The following is a 22,722-nucleotide window of genomic DNA, read 5'->3' on the forward strand; positions in this document are numbered from 1 at the left end:
GAGTCACTGTGCACTTACTCCTCATGTAGTATCTCTGTCCTTATTGTGCTGTACATTGTGATTTAATGCTATAACTAGTACTCAAACAGTATTTTTCACTCTGTGTTTCTATGTGGGTGCAAACTGTTGAAACCTTTACTTAATATATGCTAAACTGATCTTCTGTATATAAAGATAATTGAAAATGAATCTTGATGTGAATGGAAGGGGAGAGGGAATGGGAAAGGGGAAGGTTGGGGGTGGGAGGGAAGTTATGGGGGGGAAGCCATTGTAATCCATAAGCTGTACTTTGGAAATTTATATTCATTAAATAAAAGTTAAAAAAAAAGAAAATACTATAGCCACCAGATGGTAAGGATTTCATGAATACAAAATTTATCCTGCTTATAGCTGAAATTCCAGGTAACATGCTTAAAAACAAAAAAAAAATAATTTACTATAATACCACCAAGAGGTCAATAGTTACAGTATTTATCTGCAAAAAGTTAGAAAGTTATAATTAATTCTTAACTCTCCAAATTACTGTAGATGACCTGTGACATAAATGATTATGAACTTGAGATAATTAGCTCTCTCTAGTAATAGTTCATAGCATTCTATAACATTTTCATTTAAAATGCTGGGTAAGCCATTCTACTTGACAATAGAGAAATGAAACTGAAAATTCCACTACAAAGTGCAATAAAACTATAACAACCAGCATGCCATAAAATGTAAATGCATAATATATACACAACACCATTAAAATAAATTTTCTAATTAAAAATAAAGTGTTATTTACAGCAAAGGGTATATATTTCCATGTGAGATAATATTTTATCAATATACTTACAAGGAACTATAACAATAGAATCTTCAGTCTTCATTTACTGTCTTTAATTAAAGCTTCATCATACTAATAACAAATTCTTCCTACAAAATTCATTTCTGATTGGAAACCTCCCACTGAATCTAGGGCAAGGAGAATTAAAATGTAATTTTCTTTAGTTATTTTAATGATTGTCTAGAGAAGTAGGTATAAACTGAGAAAATGAAGTCATAAGCTCATTAAATCTTTGTTTATGGTTAACACTAAACAGAAAGAGAAAGAAAGCACATGAAAAGTTGCAAGAAATCAGAAGACAGAGAGTATTGATAATTGTTACACTCCAGAAAATATTTCCTATTCCTACCATCTTTCCAAAATAGGACCTCCCTCAAGGTGAAGTCAGCGCAAGGGGAGAACAGGAGTTTTCTGCCATCACCTATCCTCATTGTGTTGATTTTGTAGACATGGCTACCTCTCTTTTACTAGAGGGATCCTCAAGTCTGAGTGTCTGGGAGAGGCTGTGATCAAGGAAGAGGCAGAGACTCAGTTCTCAAGTCTTAAAAATCAGCAGAGGAACGTGTATCCTAATAATCACTCTACAGTCTCCATGAGGAGATCCGCACTTGGGCTGAGTCTCCTGCAGACCTCCCCTCCTAAGGCTTTGCAAACCTCACCTCATCTCCCCTTGTACTGGCTGCTGCAGTTACACTCCCCAAAAAGTGTGAATGTTTGAAGATGACTTGTGAGCAGCAGCAGTAGGACAGCTCAACTTTGTGGAAAAGGAGAAGGTACACAGTGTTAAACATCTCAAGGAATCACCCCATGACAAACAAGCAGAGACTCTCATTCCCCAGCCTAGCTTTGCAAGCTGCAATAAAGTCACACAGTCTTGAGAATCAGCCTCCCAAGAAACGTGGAGAAAATGTTTAAGAGAACCTTAGCATTGCTGTCTGGGCTGACTGCTTAAGGTGTTTCCCAAAGCTGGTGAGTGAGTGCTTCTCAAATAAAAAGAATTCTGCAATGCAAGACATTAAGAAGCAAGGTAATCCAAGAACATGACACCACCAAAAGAGAATTTTCCTATACCAAAACCCAAGGAGCTGCAGATCTATGAATTTTCTGATGAATTCAAAATGACTGTTTTAAGCAACCTCATCAAGCTAAAAAATAACACAGCTAGAGAAGAAAGTTAGGGCAACAATAATGAACACAAGACTGTGATAAAATAAATCATAAAAAGCTGACATTCCGGAGCTGAAAAAGTAAAACAAGTGATGAGAAACGTTAAACAGAGAACTTCAGCATCAGATTTGATCAAACAGAAGAATCTGTGAACTCAAAGACCACCCATTTAAAATTATTAAGTCAGCAATAAAAAAGAGTGATGAAAACTTAGAAGATTTATGACATATCACTGAATAAGCAAATTATAGTTTATAGGAGTCTCAAAAGGAGAGGGTAAAGAGAAAAGGGCAGAAATATTATTTTTTTAAAAAAGGAAGAAATCTTCCAAAATCTTGGAAAAGATTTGGTCATCTAGTTTCCAAGGCCCCAAAGTCCACAAAGAACTTCAATGAAAAATAGATAAATAAATAAAAAAGACAACACCAGGATACATTATAATGAAATTGTCAAAAGTTAAAGATAATTTTAAAAGCAGCAAGAGGACTCAACACATACAATAGGATATACATTAAACTATGAATGCATTTCTTAACAGAACCCTTGCAGATCAGGAAAGAGTAGGATGATATAATCAAAATTGAAAGGAAAATCCTGCCAACCAAGAATACTTTACTACTAAAGATACCCTTCAAGAATGTAGGAGAAACAAAGGTTTCCCTAGGCAAACAAAAGCTGAGGGAGTTAATCACCAGTAGACCTACAGGAAATGCTAAGGGAAGTTCTTCAATATGAAACAAGAGAACATTTATAGACATGAAAATTTATGGAAGTGTAAAACTGGTAAATAGATTCAGAGTACTCTAATAATGTAGTGATTTTGTATAATAACTACAGCAAATGATAGAAAACAGAAGTACTAAAGTAGTGACAGCTAATTATATAGCTAAAGTAATGGGTAGATAATATAAAAGATGTAAATTATGATATCAATAATGAAATTAGGAGTGTTAACACACAAAAATGTAGGGTTCTTGTGAGTGATTGACTTTAAGCCTCCATAGGTAACCTGCATGGTAACTGCAAAGCAAAACCATATAAAGACATGAAAAAATAAAGAAAAAAGAATCAAAACATACCACTATAGAAAATCATCGACTAGCCAAGGAAAATAGAACACAGAAAACCACAAAACAATTAGGAAACAAGAAAATTATAGCAGTAAATTTTATCATCCAATAATTAATTTAAATATAAACATAGGTACAGGCACTGTGGCGTAGTGGGTAAGGCTGCTGCCTGTGATGCCAGCATCCAATATGGGTGCCTGTTCAAGTTTCAGCTGCTCCATTTCTGATCCAGCTCTCTGCTATGGCCTGGGAAAGCAGTGGAAGATGGCCCAAGTGTTTGGGCCCCTGCATCCACGTGGGAGACGTGGATGGAGCTCCTGGCTCCTAGCTTAGAACTGGCCATACTCCAGCCATTGTGACCATTTGGGGAATGAACCAGTGCATGGAAGACCTCTCCCTCTGTCTCTCTGAAACTCTGCCTTTCAAGTGAATAAAAAATATTTGAAAAATGTAAATAGACTAAAAGTTCCCATCCAAAGACACAAAGTGACAAAATTGGTTAAGAAAATCATCCAAAAAATGTTACCTTTAAAAGGCTCATGTTAGCTTTCACTTTAAAGACTTACACAAAGGCTAAAAAAGAATATGTGGAAAAACATATTCTATGAAAATGGAAACCAAGACACCAAGGAACATTGTACTTAGATAAAACAGACGTTAAGTCAACAACTGTTACCCATAAAGTTGCAAACATCAGCAGGTGAGATTCTTTAGGTGTCACCTTTGGGCCTGTCCACCATATCCTAAATAGATCTCTAGAAAAACAAAATAGTGATTGGTTCTTTCTAGACAACTGGAACACAATTTGTTATCTTGAAAAGCTCATGCCTGCCTTCAGGATAGTACCTCAGATCCTCACAGTTGATGTTGGCCTGTCAGTTCCCCCTCTTGGAAAAATAAAGCATTTAGTAAAGTTAATTCCACTGGGCCCTTTTTTAATGTCTGAAAAATTAAGCACCCAAGAGATATTTGGGGATCTCTCCTCATTATCATTCTACTTCCTTTCACAGTTTATAAAAGGCCGCCAAAGTCAATTAAATCACAATGATCCCCTTCAGAGATACTAACAAATTCATGAAGGCTATATGCTTCTTCATATAACAATTTCATGTGACATATGACTGACAGCGGTTCAAAACAAAGCTACCAGGCGTAGAATATGGGGCTGTTAGGCAAAACATGTACCATTCACAGAAAGCAAAATTATACTTACAGCAATACAATAATTTCCTGGAGCATTGATATAACTAAAATGATACAGGAAACAAACATAAAATTATTAAATTAGGTAATTTGGCTATTACATCCAAATCTGGTTTTGTAGAGACTCTTTATCTATTTTTTTTGCATTTAATTTAATTATCCTTGCCTCTGATTTATAAGTAGACTCTCAACTCTGATGATAATTTTTTCCTTAGTATTTGTTTTGTAGTGCTGATAGAAGCTGATCTCCAAGGTCCTAAATATTCTTGTGTATCTGCTAGGCTGTCAAATTATCCAACACTGGTCACGTGAATAAGGGAATAAAAATTTTATTTGTATAGAAGCTGAGTCAACCAACACCAGTGATTTGATATATGAGAATATCACAAGTGGCAGCATACATCTGGGTTGATCAGGTCTCAAATGATTGGCTACTATAATTTCAAGGTAGTATTGTTATTTATTATAATAATTTTTGCATATGAAAATAAGAATATTAAAGTAATTATATAAAAAATTCCTTAAAAACAACCTATTTGAAATAAGTTTTTTCTCATCTGCGCAATAATACCTTTATCTGATTAAATTATTAACTCATCAGTATGTAAGTCAGGACCTTTTCTCATTCTCAAATTTTCTCAAGCCCCTGATATTTTTTCAATATTTATTTATTTATTTATTTTTAGAAACTTTTATTTTAATGAGTATAATCTTCACAAGTACATCTTTAGGAATATAGTGTTTCTTCCTGCCCTCCCAACCCTACTTCCTCCTCATTTGCTCTTCCCTCTCCCATTCTCAGTCCCATTCTACAATAAGATTGGTTTTCAGTTAACTTTATACAAGAATACCAATTCTATACCAAGTAAATATTTCAACAATTTGCACACACATACAAAATATAAAATCTCTTAAAGAATAAGTTTTAAAGTTTATACTCATAGTACAACTCATTGAGGACAAAGGTTACATGGGGAGTAAGTACACAGTGACACCTGCTGTTAATTTAACAATTAACACTCTTATGTATGATGTCAGTGATCACCCAGGGCTTGTGACATGAGGTGCCAAGGCTATGGAAACCTCTTGAATCCACAGTCTCTGTCAATATTTAGACAAGGCCTAAGCGAAGTGGAAGTTCTCTCCTCACTTCAGAGAAAAGTACATCTTCTTTGATGGCCCCTTCTTTCCACTGGGGTCTCACAGAGATCCTTTATGTAGGACATGGGTTTGTTTTTTTTTTGTTTGTTTGTTTGTTTTTGTTTTTGTTTTTGCTTCAGTATCTTGGCATTTTATGTCTGAAACACTCTCATGGGCTTTTCAGCCAGATCAGAATGCCTTAAGGGCTGATTCTGAGGTCAGAGTGCTATATAGAGCAATTGTCATTTTATGAGTCTGCTGTGTGGATTGCTTCCCATGTTGGAACATTCTCTCCTTTTTAATTCTATCTATTGTTATTACCAGACACTTGATCCTATTTACATGATCACTTTAACACTTAATCCTATTTATATGATCAATTTAACACTTAATATGATCGCTTTAACACTTAAGATGGCATTATTACCAACCAGCTTAATGGGATTTGGGGTCCCATGGAAGCTTTTAGCTGTAACCTTAGAAGTAAGTCCAAAGGGATGTATGCAGAACCATACAGTTTTACAGTTATAAAATTCCTCATCCCTCTCTTATTCCCACTCTTACTTTTTACTGGGTTATATTTTCAATTGACTTTATACATATATGATTAATTCTATGTTAGGTAAAAGTTCAGCCAATGGTATTATGAAGGAAAGAAAATAAAATGAAAAAGTAAACTTCCTCAACAGTCAGGACAAGGGCTGTTCAAGTCATTGTTTTAAGTGTCAATTTCACTTTTACAAGTATCCTTTTAGGTGCTCTGTGGGTTTCACTACAATGTGTGTGATGAAGATCTTTTCTGGTCGTGTCTATTGGGAGTGCTAGGTACCTCCTGTACTTGGATGTCTCTTTCTTTCTCCAGATTGGGGAAGTTTTCTGTTATTATTTCCTTAAGAAGGCCTTCTAGTCTTTTCTCTCTTTCCACTCCTTCTGTTACTCCTAGGAGCCGTATGTTGGGTTGCTTGATAGTATCTTGTAGATCTCCAACCTTGTTTTTTAGTTTTCTAAATTTATTATTTTTTTCTTGTCTGACTGTAATATTTCCAGAGATTTGTCTTCTAGTTCTGATATCCTTTCTTCTCTTTCACCTATTCTGTTGTTAAGCTTCACACTGCATTTTTTATTTGATCTATTGAAGTCTTCATTTCTAGTATTTCATTCTGACTTCTCTTTAATATCTCAATTTCTTGGGAGCACTTTTCATTTAGATTCTGAATTTGCTTCTAAGTAATCTGATGATTAATTTTCTGAATTCGGTTTCTGGCATATCCTCAATCTCTTCATCTTCACCTTCTATTATTGAAGAGTGTTCCTTTGGGGGCTCATAGTATCTTCCTTATTCTTATTTAGGGCTTTTGCTTTGTTTTTCTGTGTGTGTGTGTGTGTGTGTGTGTGTATCTATCTGAGGAATTTTCTCTTGTGAGGTTTCTCTCTGTTATGAGCTGCTATGTGTTTGTGGGCTTCAAGTGGAAGCACAGAGAGCCATCTACTGGAGCCCTGCTTAACCTTCAATCATAGGGGGCAGGTATGAACTTTGGTGCACTTAGCCCCCACTGCTGAGACCCCAGCTGGCTTCTCAATGGTTGATGGAATGGGCTCAAGTTTTCAATATTCAGGACTTTTCCTTGTTGTATGACTTGTGTGGTGTGGAAGAAATTACTCTGAAATGTTGTGGACCTCATTCCTGGGTTGGGGGTGTGGTGGGGTGGCCCCAGCAATTAATGGGTGTGTGCTCAGGAGGCTAAGGCTTATGTTCATAATTGTAACCATTCAAGATGGCTTCTCTTGGCAGGCTGCAGGTCTGAGTTGGGGAGGGGAGGAAGGAGATGGACTGGGAGTGCACGACCTTTCTGTTTTCTTTTCTTTTTTTTTTTTAAGATTTATTTATTTATTTATTTATTTGAAAGTCATAGTTACAAAGAGAGAGGAGAGGCAGAGAGTGAGAGAGAGAGAGAGGGAGGGAGGGAGGGAGGGAGAGAGGGAGAGAGGTCTTCCATCCAATGGTTCACTACCCAGATGGCCACAAAGGCTGGAACTGTGCTGATCCAAAGCCAGGAGCCAGGAGCTTCCTCCAGGTCTCCCACACGGGTGCAGGGACCCAAGGACTTGGCCATCCTCCACTGCCTTCCCAGGCTATAGTAGAGGAGCAGCTGGGACTCAAACTGGTGCCCATATGGGATGCCGGCTCTTCTAGCCAGGGCTTTAACCCACTGGGCCACAGCGCCAACCCCTGTTTGCTTTTCTATACCCTCTCTTTTTTTTTTCCCGTGTGGAACTTCAAAAGCAGCTCACCAATCTCCCCCTCCTGCTGCTATTCGCAGCTCTGTGGATCCACAATTTCCTGCCTAACATGGTATGCTGGAGGCTGGCACCCATGCCTGCACTGAGTCTCTTCTGCTTCTCTTTCTTATTTTCTCTTTCAGGGTGGACCTGTCCAGTCTGTGTTGGCCTCCTGGGCTTCCCATCTTGAATTTCCCATGGCCTATCTCCAGGGTGTATCTTCTCTCTTTTGTAACTATCTATTTTGCCCCACATGACTTGGTTCGTCCTGTTGCTGTGCTGCCATCTTGGGGAGCCACATTCTATCTCCCAATGATATTGTCATTCAAGTATTTCCTCGAAACTATTTGAGCCAGATTTCTCAAATTTTATATGAGGGTTCTTCACTAAGTTTTTGGAGATTTGGAATTAAACATAAACTTATTTTAGTGTAAAAAAGTTTTGACATCCATGCAGATTTTTCATAAAACACACTTTCCGTTTTTTTTTTTTTTTTTTGGAAAATCGCTTATATTTACTATTTAAAGTCTCTTCAAGGGGCTTCAATATGTTTATGGAAAAAAGTGGAATTGAAAGAGAATATGCATTTTCATGACCTTTCTGATGCCCCTTATATATTACTATGAAAATGTACCTCTGATATTTCTGTTCTGAGATGCTACTAAAATTAGTTCAAAATAATATTATCTTATTACAGTAGAGGATCTAAAATATTGCCAGACAATATTGTGCATATTTATGGGGTTCTAGATGTTGATTATGACATGTCTATATTGTGTAATATTCAGTCATGGTAAATATATTCATTCTTTAAAGAATTTAACATTTCTTTATAATGGAAACATCCAAAAGCCTATATCCTGTGTTTTTTAATAGAGAAATATGGAGTACATTAATGTTATCCACAGTTACCCTACTGTGAAATAGAACCCCAGAACTTTTTACTCTTATTTAGCTATAACTTAGTAGTCATCAATCAGTTTCCCCCCTCTTCACACTTCCCTCCACAGCCTCTGGTAACCACTATTATGTATATTTTTAAAATATTTATTTATTTATTTTGAAAGTCAGAATTACATAGAGAGAGGGAGAGGAAGACAGAAATCTTCCATCTACTGGATCTGAAGTGGAGCAGCTGGGACACAATCCTGTACCCATGTGGGATCCTGGAATCACAGGCAGCTGCCTTACTTGCTATGCCACAACACCCATCCCATCACCATTATATTTTTAAGTTCTATAAGATCACATCTTTTTTTAGACTCCACATAAGAGTGAGATTGTGTGATATTTGTCTTTATGTACTTGACTTATTTCATTTGACACCATAATCTTCAGTTCCATCCGTGCAGTTCCAAATAACATGATTTCATCCTTTTCTTTAATCAAGTAATACTCCACTATGTATATATACATTTCTTTACTTGTTCACTGGTGAATGGACAGTTAGTGTTCATTTCTTGGTTATTGTGAATAGTGCTGTAATAGACTTTTTTTTTCCTTTTAAAAGATTTATGGAGTTCTCCCTCTGCCTTCTAACATTTAATCACTGGGAGAAAGAAATTTCTAGCAGAAAACTTTTCTCCTTTATAGGTAACTTGTTCTCTCTACTTGGTTAGCCAAAGTGCTTTTCATACTTCAAATCCAAATTTCTATCAAAATCTAATTTGAAGATGATTGTTTTGTTTATATTACATTCACTTTCTTTTTTTTTCTTTTTTTAATTTTTTTTATCTTTTATTTAATGAATATAAATTTCCAAAGTACGACTCATGGGTTACAATGGCTTCCCCCCCCCATACCGTCCCTCCCACCCACAACCCTCCCCTTTCCCACTCCCTCTCCCCTTCCATTCACATCAAGATTCATTTTTGATTATCTTAATATACAGAAGATCAGCTTAGTATACCTTAAGTAAGTATTTCAACAGTTTGCTCCCACACAGAAACATAAAGTGAAAAATAATAGATGATTTTTTTTAAATGATGATGAAATCAGATCAGACCTATTGTCATGTTTAATCCCAGTGAGAGTCAAGTTGGGAATTGATAATTTCTTTCTTTCTTTTTTTTTTTTTTTTTTTTTTACAGAAGATCAGTTTAGTGTACATTAAGTAAAGATTTCAATCGTTTGCACCCCCATAGAAACACAAAGTGAAATATACTGTTTTAGTACTCATTATAGCATTAAGCCTCAATGTACAGCACATTAAGGACAGAGATCCTACATGAGGAGTAAGTGCACAGTGACTCCTGTTGTTGACTTTACAAATTGACACTCCTGTTTATGGCATCAGTAATCTCCCTATGCATCAGTCATGAGTTTCCAAGGCTATGGAAGCCCCTTGAGTTCTCCGACTCTTATCTTGTTTAGACACAGTCATAGTCAAAGTGGAGGTTCTCTCCTCCCTTCAGAGAAAGGCACCTCCCTCTTTGAAGACCTGTTCTTTCCACTGGGATCTCACTCACAGAGATCTTTTTGCCAGAGTGTCTTGGCTTTCCATGCCTGAAATACTCTCATGGGCTTTTCAGCCAGATCCGAGTGCCTTTAGGGCTGATTCTGAGGCCAGAGTGCTATATAGGACATCCGCCATTCTATGAGTCTGCTGAGTATCTCACTTCCCATGTTGGATCACTCTCCCCTTTATTTATTCTATCGGTTAGTGTTAGCAGATACTAGACTTGTTTATGTGCTCCCTTTGACTCTTAGTCCTTTCATTATGATCAATTGTGAACTGAAATTGATCACTTGGAATAGTGAGATGGCATTGGCACATGCCACCTTGATGGGATTGAATTGGAGTCCCCTGGTATGTTTCCAACTCTACCAATTGGGGCAAGTCAGCCCGAGCATGCCCCAAATTATACATCTCTTCCCTCTCTTATTCCCACTCTTATGTTTAACAGGGATCACATTTCAGTTATATTACATTCACTTTCTCTTAATGCAGTGTTCCCTTTAGTTTTCAGAATCACAAAATGTGCTCTTGGGACAGACATTGTGGAATAGTGAATTAAGCTTTTGTTAGGGAAGCCTGCATTTCATTTTGGAGTGCCTAGGATCAACTCTTGCCCCCAGCTCCAACCCAGCCTTCCGTTGATGCACAGCTTTGGGGGAAGCGGAGATGGCTGAAGGGTCCCTACCATCCGTGTGAGAGGCATGAATGGTGCACCTGGCTCCTGGCTTTGGCCAGGGCCAGCCCCCACTCCAGCTGTTGTGGCCACTCAGGGGGTGAACCAGCTGATGGAAGATCACCATTTCTGTTTCTCTGCTTTTCAAATAAATAAACATTTTTAAAAAGGAGCATGTTCTTAAATTCGCCATGCTTTTTATTTTTATTTCCTTTAGTTCCTGGGCTCTGTAGTGTGTTGTTGCTGAGCTCTGTAGTGTGTTGTTTCTACTCCTCCTGCTGTTTCTTCATCTCTACTTTGGATTCAGAATCTATATATCACTGATTTGCACCTGTTTTTAATCTTAAGTAAAGGTAATTCCAATACTATCTTTTTTTAATTTTCAAAATTTATTTGGGAATCAGAGAGAAAGAGACAAAGCAACAAAGAGCCATCATTTGCTGGTTCACTCTGCAAAGGCTCACAACAGCCTCAATCCAGGTCGCCCACCTGGGGAGCATGGAGCCAGGATTCCAGAACAGGTACTCCAGTATGGAGCACTGGTGTCTTTCTTGTTGAGCGAAATACCATTTCACTTCACTGTTTTTAAAAAGTCATGGTGTTTTGTATTTAAACAAAGTCATAGTGTTTTGTATTTAAACATTCTTACCTGCTGCATAGCAACACTTTCTGGCAAATGTTCTACAATTTGTTTCTCCCATTCTGTCTTCATTGCTTCAGTTTTATATTTGTGTTCTATGATATTTACCTCCTGATTATACATGGGTGAATTCTTCCCCAACCTGCTATTTTCAATCCATAGAGACCAGGCATCCACCAGCAGTCCTTCTTCAGGGAGAAAAGACGTAAGGAAATCTCCTAGCTTCTCTCTTGTTCCATCTTCTAATCTTCCCACAGTGCTCCCTGTAAGAACAGCGGGAAGAAAACCCTCTGATGGGAAGTGGGAGCTGTGAACTCCCTGTGCTGCAGCGGGGCCCTAGGCAGGCTGCGGGACTGGCTGCAGAGCGACCTCTAGGGTTTTCCCTGTACAGGTTCTCCAGCTGAAGCTGGTTCAGTTGTTCATTTCACCCTTAGAGAGCTGCACTCCTTTTAATCTCCAACAAGAATACAGTTGGCTAAACGCTGATGAACCTCTTGCATCACAGGGAGGAAGGATACAAATGATCATTTGTAGAAATCTGAGTAAAGCCAGCCAATGATTTCCCTGCATGCCACCAGTAACGTCTTCTTTAGCCTAACAGGCTTAAGAAGGGGCTGATGGGAGTGTCCAATACCCTAATGTGAGAGACTCCTCAGGGCTCATCCAGATCTCCTGGTTACTCCTAGGGACTCACCGAGGTGCGTGTCAGAGAGTCCTTCCCTCTTCACCTGTGCTCGCCCTGCAGCACCCTCCTCTCCAAAGGTGTGGAAGGAGAACACAGCTGTTCCTTCTCGATGTGCTTGGAGAGGAAGACACAGAAGTTACTCCAGCTTCCAGAAGGCCTCCCTTCTGTCGTTGCTTTCTCAACCAACAGAAAAGGCCTCCGTCATCACTAGAGATACACAAAGGTAACTAACAAAACCTGCCGTCAAGGGTGCTTCGACAGACACCTAATTTTTACAAGCCTGGTGTCTGAAGGCAAATTACACGTGTCTTAATGCTTCTGCGATTTGCTTTCTTACCTTGAGAATGGGAATAACGATGCACACGAGTTAGTGTTGAGTTGAGGATTAGACTAGTACATCACAGAGTGGAAGTGCAGCACCTAGCCGTTGCTATTATCATTGTTTTATAAATACATTGGAACAGATGTGTGCATGTGTGCATGTGTGTGTGTGTGCAAATACATGTGTGCATGTTAACCCCGGAGTCCTTAGCAATTCCTTCAGCTTGACCAAACTTTAGACACCATCTCTTCTCATGCTAGACCCAGGACTCTTTTCTCTTGGAGCTTTTACCTTAAAGAAAATCTTGTAATTGTAAATTCATTCCTTCCACTTTGAGATGTAAATCTCTTTTGAAGGCTCTTGTCAATTTTATAATCCAGGACTGTCTTTCCCAAGTACCTGGGAGCCATGGCTTTGAAATGTAATCATCAAGGACGATGGTGCACCTGTCTCGCAGGTCCTGCGGTTGGGTAGCAGCTGAACTTCTGTGGATACCTTGCTCCGAGTTATAAAACTGCATCTTATGAAGATAAGAGAAAGTTTACTTTTCCTTTGGGTAAAGCCAATTAGCAAACGCAGATGGCCTGGGATCCTACCTCCTTCTCCTACGCTGGCCCTTTAAAATTCTTGCCCTTTGTTTCGGCTGAGATGAGTTGAGACTGAGCTGTGGCCTCTGTGCCCTATTGCAAGAGCTTCAAGAAAGTCCTTCCTGACTGTTAACTTTGGGGCAACTTTTGCTTTGACTGTGCTATAAGTAGAACAAGGAGTTTTATGCTTGCACTTTTCTAAATCTTATCATCAGTAAACAAGCTTAGCACCTCCACTAATCTACACAAACCCATTTGCATCTAGACAATTTTGCACTAATGCGGAGCTACACAAAACTTCAGTCCATAATCTCACACTTATTCCTTAGTATAATTTTATGCTTTAAATGTTGTAGCAATTTCCACTTTGGTAAGGGAGACAACCTATGCAACATTGATTTACAGTTAATGTTTTACAGTTCTTTTCCTTAAATGAATTCAGAATTATTTATCCAAACATGCACACATGTTCAAACCTGTTCATCATTTAGATTCTGCTCAGGAGCTTTTATTATGAAAATAAGTTTAAATACAAGCTTAAGGAGTTTCACCATTTTAATATGATCTCTGTGTTTTGGTAGGTAATTGCTCTGATTTTAAAAACTATCAACCAAACGGGTAGCCGATCCGAAGCCAGGAGCCAGGTGCTTCCTCCTGGTCTCCCATGTGGCTGCAGGGCCTAAGCACTTGGGCCATCCTCCACTGCCTTCCCAAGCCACAGCAGAGAGCTGGACTGGAAGAGGAGCAACGGGGACAGAATCCAGCACCCCAACCAGAACTAGAACCCAGGGTACCGGCGCCACAGGCAGAGGATTAACCAAGTGAGCCACAGCACCGGCCGATGCTTGTAATTTGATATCTGCAGAGAATAAGCTTAGGTGAAAGGTAATATTTTATATATAGTTTAACTTACAGTCTTTAACTAGTTTAAATATTATTAAAACTTGAAAGCAAAATAATTTCCAAAAAATGAGATGAAGCTATTTTATTTATTTATTTATAGAGAGTTTTTTTCACTCCTCAAATGCCTGCAGCAGCCAGGATGGGGCCAGGCCAAAGCCAGGAGCATGGAACTCAATCTTATGTTTCCTACATGGGGTGCAAGAGACCCAGGTACTTAAACCATCTCCTTCTGCCTCCCCGGGTGTGCATTAGCAGGAAGCTGGGATTGAATGCAGAGCCAGGACTTGAACCCAGACACCCCTATATTGGATGAGGACATCTTAATCACTGTGTCAAATGTCCACCCCAAGAGGAGAATCTTCTATAAACTTTGCAGATAAAGATTCTCTCTCTCTTTTAGAAATGCATTTTATTTATTTGAAAGTCACAGTTACGGAGAGAGAAAGAGAACAGCAGAGAGAGGAGAGAGAGAATGAGAAAGAGAGAGAGAGAGAGAATCTTCCATCTGCTGGTTCAATCCCCAGATGGCTACAGCAGTCAGATATGTGCCAGGCAGATGACAGGAGCCAGGAGCTTCTTCCAGGTTTCCCACATGTTTGGCAGGGGTCCAAACACTTGGTCCATCTTCAGGCCTTTTCCCAAGACATTAGCCAGGAGCTGGATAGTAAGTGAGGCAGCTAGGATATAAAGTAGCACCATATGTGGTGCCTGTGTTGCAGCTGGCAGCTGTACCCTCTGTGCCACAATGACATCTGCCTCTATTTCTTCTAACTTTTGTGGATGCCATTGTTTCACACTTAGAAAAATTGCCTCTGAGGTTTCTGTCCCTTGCCTAATTATTTTATAGTCTACTTTAGCAAAGGAGGAGAAAGTATATAAAACTGGGAAAGTAATCACACCCTCTATCGTAAGACAGAAGTGCTAATATACCCAGGAATGTTCTCTTCATAGTAGGGACCAAAATTGCCTCTTAGTATTCAAGATAACATGATAATAGATATCACTGAAATAGTTTTAGCTTGACTATATTGCAATTTCAAAAAATGCACAATTCAAATCTTCTATGGAGTATTATAATAATGGTATTACTTTATTTCAATTTAATTTACAAAAAGTATTATAGATTCTTTTCTATCATTTTATTTTTAACACATTTATTCTAATGACACTCAGAAAATTTTTGGAATATGTTTTTAAAATGACCCTAATGCCCATGCTTTCTCATAAATTTTATTTCACAATCATTTTTGAATGTTAATAGTATCTATTATTTTTCTTCAAGAGTACTTTTGGTTAAAAAGATTATCATGAATGTTTTCCTAAAAATATATTTGATTATAATTAGAAATGATTTATACAATGAATACAGTTAACTTTACCACTTAAAAAAGTAGTAAACATGATAATAGAAGTAAAATATACATACTGTTCAGATAAAGCTAATAATTGTATGTTTCCTACTACTCATCAACATCTCTAGTACCATGGGAAGAAAACAGATTTGATATTTTATGTAACATTAAACATGGATCACCATTCAATAACTCATTACTCAGAATAGGGTAACCTAATATTAGGTTTTCTGATTCAAATGTCCTTTGACAATTCAGTGTTTTAAATAACTATGGTGCAATACTAAAAGTTTTATAGCTACAATTTTAATGTAATCATTGAGTAAAAGCATAAAGCATGAAACATGCAATAAAATGAAAAATGTCTGTATATTTGGTGAAATATATCTTTGATACTGAGGTTTAATCAGAGAAACCAGGAAATGTAAAGCCTCAGAAGGAATTGCACCTCTAATATACAGGGGGGTCTTAAATTATTTTTATTAGTAAGGTTAAAGTGCTCATATATTTCCATAAAGTACCCTAATGATCAATAGACAAAGAGATGACTTTAAGAACAAACCAGAGGCAATTGATGTAGAAGGATGCATTGTTGGTCTTGGCCAAGCAGGTAGAGATGGAGAACAAAGTGGGAGGAGGAAGCAGTGTGACAGCTGTACTGGGAAAGGAGCGATGGGCTGCAGATGCCAGTGAGGGATTGCGGGCTTCAGGAGTAAATTCACATCGATATTCAACACTGACAGGCTTGGGAGGCTGTCATCCTGAGCATGTCATTCTAAAAGCAATTGAACAATTCAATTTGCTGATTGCAAATTTTGGAAATGTTTGGTTTCTTATCCAATACATGACCCTAGCATTAAGAAATTATGTATGCTTTATTAAACATGAAAAAAATCACTTGGTTATAAAGAGTAATTATTGGACATGAAGTTTCAATTTCAAACATAAAAAATCTTTTGATATCAAAGCTAAATTTAAGTTGACCATTTTACAAGTCTATTTTTACAAAATAATCTATAACATTTTATCTCTTTCTTTACATTTTAATGTACTTGAAAACTCCAAATAAAATTTATCATAATGTTTTAGAACTAGAGACTACCTCCATTGTCATTCATGTAACTGACCAATTTTGTATAAATATTTATATGTTATAAATATTAAATTAATACAGAGTACTAATATCAAGTGTAGGACCCAAATCAAGATAGATTTCTTATGCTTTAAAGAATCATGTTTTTCCATTGTTCCTTGACAACTGATCTCCGTGTCCAGGAGATATTTTTCAAGCCTAGAATCAAAGTTATGGCCAAGAAAATAGAAACCTGAAGAGTAATTTCACTAGAGCATAAGCCAGCCTCACTTCTAGTTTGATTATTGAAACAGTGTTTTTGCTTCTTGTTCCAACCCCACACCTCATATTGTCTTCTCTATTCAGCACACACACAGAGAGAAGCGATCTTTTCAAAATGTAAATCAAATCACATTCATCACATGCTTGGAATTGCTAATGCTATTACATCCGGAATAAAAATACAAACTTTTTATCATTGCCCACAAGGAACTGCATAATCTGGTCTTTGCCTAACTCTATGACCTCATCCATCACTGGTGCAGAACAGAGCGTTCTTGCACCTTCTGTCCTTGGAGGCTCTTAGATGCATTCCTCACCCTCGCCATGATGACCCAGGGAGGCAGGCGGACCATTGATTCCAAAGGACAGACTGAACAGCAGCACTCGGAAGGGTTAAACTGGTTGCTCAGCCTTACACAATAGTGGAGCTGGGACTAAGCTGGCTCCAGGCCCTGTGCTTAATGCCATGCTGTGTTCCAGATATTTTCCCAGCTTCCATTTTTGCTGCCAATCTGGTGGCTGTTTTTTTGGCTTCATCTGTACTCAAGGCCATTCTATTACATCAATAACTTCTCTCTTTGCTTAAAGGGCAATGTTTTTGTTGCAAAGCTTAGTTTTACACATGATTTAAATGTGTGTTCAGCTATCATTTTTTGCCATAGGCTTTATGAGTTGTCTGGATGGGTTGTGGCTGCTGCCTTCCCCCATGATGCACAACCGCAAACCTAAGTCCTGGGTACTCGTTCACTAACTCTCTCTCTGTCTCTCTGTCTCTGTGTGTGTGTGTGTGTGTGTTTGTCTCTCAGAATTTAATGTTACCTGAAATTACATTCTTAACTCATTTATACATTTTTCTCTATATCCTTTACTGGAATGTATTTTAAGGATGTCAGGGAATTTTCCTATTTATTCTTTATTTCCTATGGAAAAAAATTGTTACAAGAGATATTCAACATATATTTCTCCAACTAATAAAATAATTTTCTTAAGGTTACAATAGCTTCTGCAAAATATTTTAGATGTTTTAAGAGCTGATAGAAAGATAAAGGTAGGAATGCGATTTTGGAATATTACGCATGTAATATTACTATAATTATATTTGTCCTTTCATCAATCCATTTAGCTAATTATCTTTTGACTTCTCATAAAATATACTGCCTAGATTTTAACAAAATTGATTCTTTGTTCCATCATGATAAGTCATTTTCCTCTTTCAATCATGGGTGCCCTATAAATAATAGTAACATAAAAGGATTCCATTTTATTAATATAAAATTATTTTGTCTTAAGTAGTATTCTTTCTTAGTTGATATCACACTGTACAAACATTATATAACTTGCACAGATACAAGCTACAACATTTTACTAAAGTTAAGAAAGTGAATCTTTAATGCCTGGAAAAAATAAAAACAATGAATAGTGTGATCTTTCAGTAATCTTAGTCTTAAACATAGGATAGACCAATAGGTCTAATGAACTCTTGTTGTATAGTGTTTTCAACTTCATAAAAGACTATCCTAGAGCTTGGAGTCTATAGACAAGAAAACAAAATTTATAAGGAGCTGTCTGTGTTGGAAAACACCATCTGTGAGTTGAAATTGGATTTCAGAACCATGGCTTAAGGTTCTATCATTTCAGTATATTTATGGATTCAACATCTCTAAGCCACCACACAGAGGATGGGAAATAAGTAAACTTAAATTGAGGCTCTAAAACAGGACAGGAAGTATAATCTTATTGTTATCACTGTGACTTTGTGAAATGGAAATCGAGATTGGAAAATGGCCTTGTGCTGTGGGCATTCCGTATTCAAAAGAAAAATACTTTTTAAGAGCAAAGGCAGAATAACATCTTAAATGTATATAATTTCATGGAAGAATGTATGTGTGAGGGTGGAAAGTTGCTGATAACCAATGCAGAATGAGACTCACATGATATTAAAAGACTGTATTATGCTCTTTTACATAGGTGAAAAAAAGTTGGCTTTGGCAGAATCCAATATTTTCATGGAGATATTTACTATTTGTTGGTTTAAAATACAGTTCCTATTGAACAGCGAAAACATGAAAGCTACAAAAAAGGAACATGAAGAAGACTCGATTGCTCCCAATAAGGGAATGTCCTTGCGTTGCAGATGCCAAAATAAAACGAATGTGGAAGAAGGGTAAAGACCTGCATTTCTAATACCAGAAGAAATTATTAAAATAAAGAAAAATGAGGTCTCTGAAAGCCAGGAGCTACAAAAACCAGATGATGAAGCCAAGAAACTTACATCCAGGGGCAAAGTCAGTAAAAACAGAATGTGCTTGAGATCTGGAAGAGAGAATGCGTCCCCCATGCATAACACAACAGAAGTGAAAGTGGAGGGGAGAAGTGTAGAAGTCTCCATGAAGAATCAGAAAGGAGTAACTGGAAATACAGAGGTGATGAGTCTGAGATCCAGAAAGACCAATCTCAAGCCTGGTGCAGACTCTGTGGAGCGTAAATCTGAGCAGAGAGTAACAGGAGGGATCACGAGACAGGCAGAAGATCCAGAGAAAGATAAGGACATTGTGAGCAGCAAGAAAATGAGAACCAGAAGGCATTGTGATGATGTTTAGCAATGAAACTGAAGCAAGGAAAATATAAAATTAGTTTAGTGAAAATTTTAGTATAACTTTTGCTATCTATGTAAAATGAATTCTGTAAGTAATGCTATTGATCTGTTTAAGAGAAATAAGGGTATAATTTTCCAGTTCAATGATCTTCAAAAGATCATGAAGGGGATTGCTGGGTCTCCTAGAGTGATAAACATTTAAGAAGTGCAGGGTGGGAAGTGGGGTTGGGGCCATGGTGTGGCCTCTGCATTACAAAATAAAGCCTTGGATATCCTAAAAATAAATAAATAAAAATAAAATAAAATAAAATACAGTGTCTATGATATTCTTGGATTATTTTGTCCATAAAATTCTCTCAATAAATCCAAACATCACATTGGGATAACTTATACTCTCTACCCAAGTCTCACTTAACAAAAGAGAAAGTGAAAAAACAATGTGTGTATGTGTGTGTTTATTCAATGCAATGGAAGTAACTGGGCTGTTGAATGAATGCAACATTTTAGTGTTATAATTCTTGAAACTCATGGAAGAAAATGGTAGACATATTAAGTTAAAAGCCCCATATAACACACAGCAAAGTTTTTAAAAAATTACTAATTCAAAAATTTCAGAACAAAGAAAAGGCTTAGTTCCTTCACTTTGCCCTACAGTATGCTACTACTGTGTGATGCTTACAGAAAAAGAATGGATAAGAAAATAGCTTTACAAAATAATGTATAATTTACTCCTCCTAGCAAAATAAATTATTTGTTTTGAAAGGCAGAGAGAGAGAGAGAGAGAGAGAGAGAGAGAGAGAGAAACAGATCAGAAGACTGACCAACAGAGATTGTTTACTCCTGAAATGCCCGCAACAGCCAGGATTGGGACAGGTTTAGTTCAGGAGCCCAGAATTCACTCCAGATCTCCAATGTGGGTGGGAGTGACCCAAGAACTTGAGCCATTGCTTTATGATTTCCATGGTGCACATTAGCAGGAAGCTGGATCAGAAACAGAGAAGGAAGGACTTGAACCAGACTCTCAGATACATACTGCAGATGCCCTAAGCTGTGTTTTAACCACTGCACCAAACACCCACCCCAGAATATTCTCTTGCAAATCTTATTATATCATTAGCTAATGGAAGGCAAATATCTATTGTTCATTAACAAATGTCTCCAAAATTCCATGCTTAAACAATGACATTTATTTTGCTTGTGAACTTGCAGTGCAACAAAGCTTTAATACAGACAGCTTGCTCGGCATTAGCTGGGGCTGGACAGAGGCTGGGGACCAGAATCACCTCTGCCATCACTGGGTCATCTTTCTTGTAGTTCTTGTAGTTCATCAGCTGAAATCTCAGCTAAGGCATTGCTAGACACGAACATGTGACTGGCTTGTGCTTGTGGAATGTGATGACTACATTTCATGGGCCATCTCAACAGTAAAGAGAAAGTCAGTGGGAACAGAATAACCTTTTATGACTTAGGAAAAGTCATGGAGCATCACTTCCACCTCATACTATTGGTTATAATTATTTCTAAGACCATCTCATATTCAAGTGAAGATGATCGATTTCCTTCTGTTGATTGTAGATGACCAAAGAAGACGTAAATGTGTTTTAACGCCATTACAGACACTGAAAGTTTTAAGACAATGAAATCTCTTTTGTGTTGCCCCATCTTGCTCATGATGCCTTTATCATCCAACACTAATTACCACTTAATGAAGACTGACATGAATTCCATCTAATGAAGATACCAGTCCAAAAGACCTGAGAGAGAAACTGCTTTAGAGGAACATTTCCTTTTAAGTGCATAAAGTAGGTGTTTACTTGAGGAGCAGTTTAATGAGTGGGATGAGAGTAGCTCAGGACGCATTCTTAGGAGGATGCTGAATCAGACAAAACTCTAAAACCCTGCCCACATTCTACCCCTTCAGTAAGCACACGAAATCTGCCCTCTTCTTTCTCCTTCTTTAAGTTAGTATTCACTCATTGTTTGTCATTAGCCAATTACCAGGATTGAGTTGAGAGGATAGAAAACTCATGCGCTGTTAGCACTTGGATCTTTCAGTAGAAAGTAGAATTTATTGGGTTCAACTTGCAAGCTGGGAAGCTTGATGTCCTATCTGGGTCTTCCAGTCTTTCATTGTGTCACAAGTGGATATACTTGGGCCAGACGCGGCAGGATTAGACACACGATGCAAAGGACAACACAAGAGAGATCCTGCCCTGGTAATACCTCACATTTTTACAGGTAATACCTCACATTTTAACAGGAAAAGCAAAAGAAGGCAAACAAAGCTGACTATGTCGCAATTTACTAAATATTTAAAAAAATTTTTTGACAGGTAGAGTTATAGACAGAGAGAGAGAGACAGAGAGAAAGGTCTTCCTTCCATTGGTTCACTCCCCAAATGGCTGCCACGGCGCCGATCTGAAGCCAGGATCCAGGTGCCGCCTCCTGGTCTTCCATATGGGTGCAGGGCCCAAGCACTTGGGCCATCCTCCACTGCCTTCCCAGGGCACAGCAGAGAGCTGGACTGGAAGAGGAGCAACCGGGACTAGAACCCGGTGCCCATATGGGATGCTGGTGCCACAGGTGGAGGATTAACCAAGTGAGCCAAGGTGCCAGCCCCAAGTTACTAAATAGTTTTAAAGGTGATACATGGACTAGATAGTTGAAGCACTCATCAACTTGTTCAGGCAGAGTTGAATCCCCCCTTCCTACTCTGATTATGCTTTGAATGCTTTCCCCTAGCTTCACAGCTTTTCCCCATCTTTACACTGAATTTCTGCCACAGTTTTTTAAGATTAATATATGTCAAATTTTATATTTAGATAAAAATGTAATATGTAGAGAATTCACTTCCTGATTTCCATAAAACCCACTAGGCTTCAAAAAGACAGTATACATTTTGAAGTTGTAGTACAGTCTTACATTTTTCTTCACTACTCCATTGAACTTCCTTTTCACAATTCACCAAAAAAAAGAGTCCTAATTGGGAAATGCAAGGCCTAATTTCTAGCTTCTTACCACTCACCTGTTTGTTCTGTTGTATTCAGTGTGGTTAGCCATATTTTCCTTCTTTCCTGCTTCCTCTTAATGTTTGCTTATCTCCAGTCTCCCTATTAAAATATATCAAATATCCAAAATGCATGCACTTTGAAAATTTTATAACTCAAGAAATTATACCTTTGTGCTCCCAGTTTTTCCAGGAACAGCTCCTGAAAACTAAGAACTTTTCCTGATAATCTCTGTTTCTTACCTACTACTAACCAAGTATGAGGTACTCTTTGTCTATATTATCTCCTAACTTGTTTTTCTTGATGTACCGGTACATCTGTAATAAGTCAGGACATCATTATCTCTTTCCTGGATCACCACAACTGCTTCCCTTCTCTCCCTCTGTTCAGTTCAGCTCCCTCAAAAACTATTTTAGAGTAAAAGGCTCACTGGCTAAAAAACACTCCCTTTCTGCAGCCAT

General features: G+C 37.8%; 1 long non-coding RNA gene across 9 annotated transcripts in view; it reads left to right on the forward strand.

The window, feature by feature from the left end:
• Window positions 1–22,722, forward strand: part of LOC138843591 (uncharacterized) — a 79,730-nt gene that overhangs the window by 48,066 nt on the left and 8,942 nt on the right. The window contains exons 3-7 of one of the 9 annotated variants that reach the window (XR_016211656.1): window positions 12,141–12,362; window positions 12,842–13,017; window positions 13,630–13,933; window positions 14,052–14,161; window positions 18,626–19,496. The exons of 1 other annotated variant lie outside the window; for it this stretch is intronic. This is a non-coding gene — a long non-coding RNA (uncharacterized LOC138843591). Of the gene's footprint in view, window positions 1–12,140; window positions 12,363–12,841; window positions 13,018–13,629; window positions 13,936–14,051; window positions 14,162–18,625; window positions 19,500–22,722 lie in introns of those variants that run through there. 7 more of the 9 variants (XR_016211657.1, XR_016211653.1, XR_016211662.1 and 4 more) reach the window with 7 other exon arrangements.

The sequence above is a fragment of the Oryctolagus cuniculus genome, chromosome 8 (genome assembly GCF_051225735.1).
Source record: "Oryctolagus cuniculus isolate XC-2025 breed Fujian yellow rabbit chromosome 8, ASM5122573v1, whole genome shotgun sequence".
Lineage (NCBI taxonomy): Eukaryota > Metazoa > Chordata > Mammalia > Lagomorpha > Leporidae > Oryctolagus > Oryctolagus cuniculus.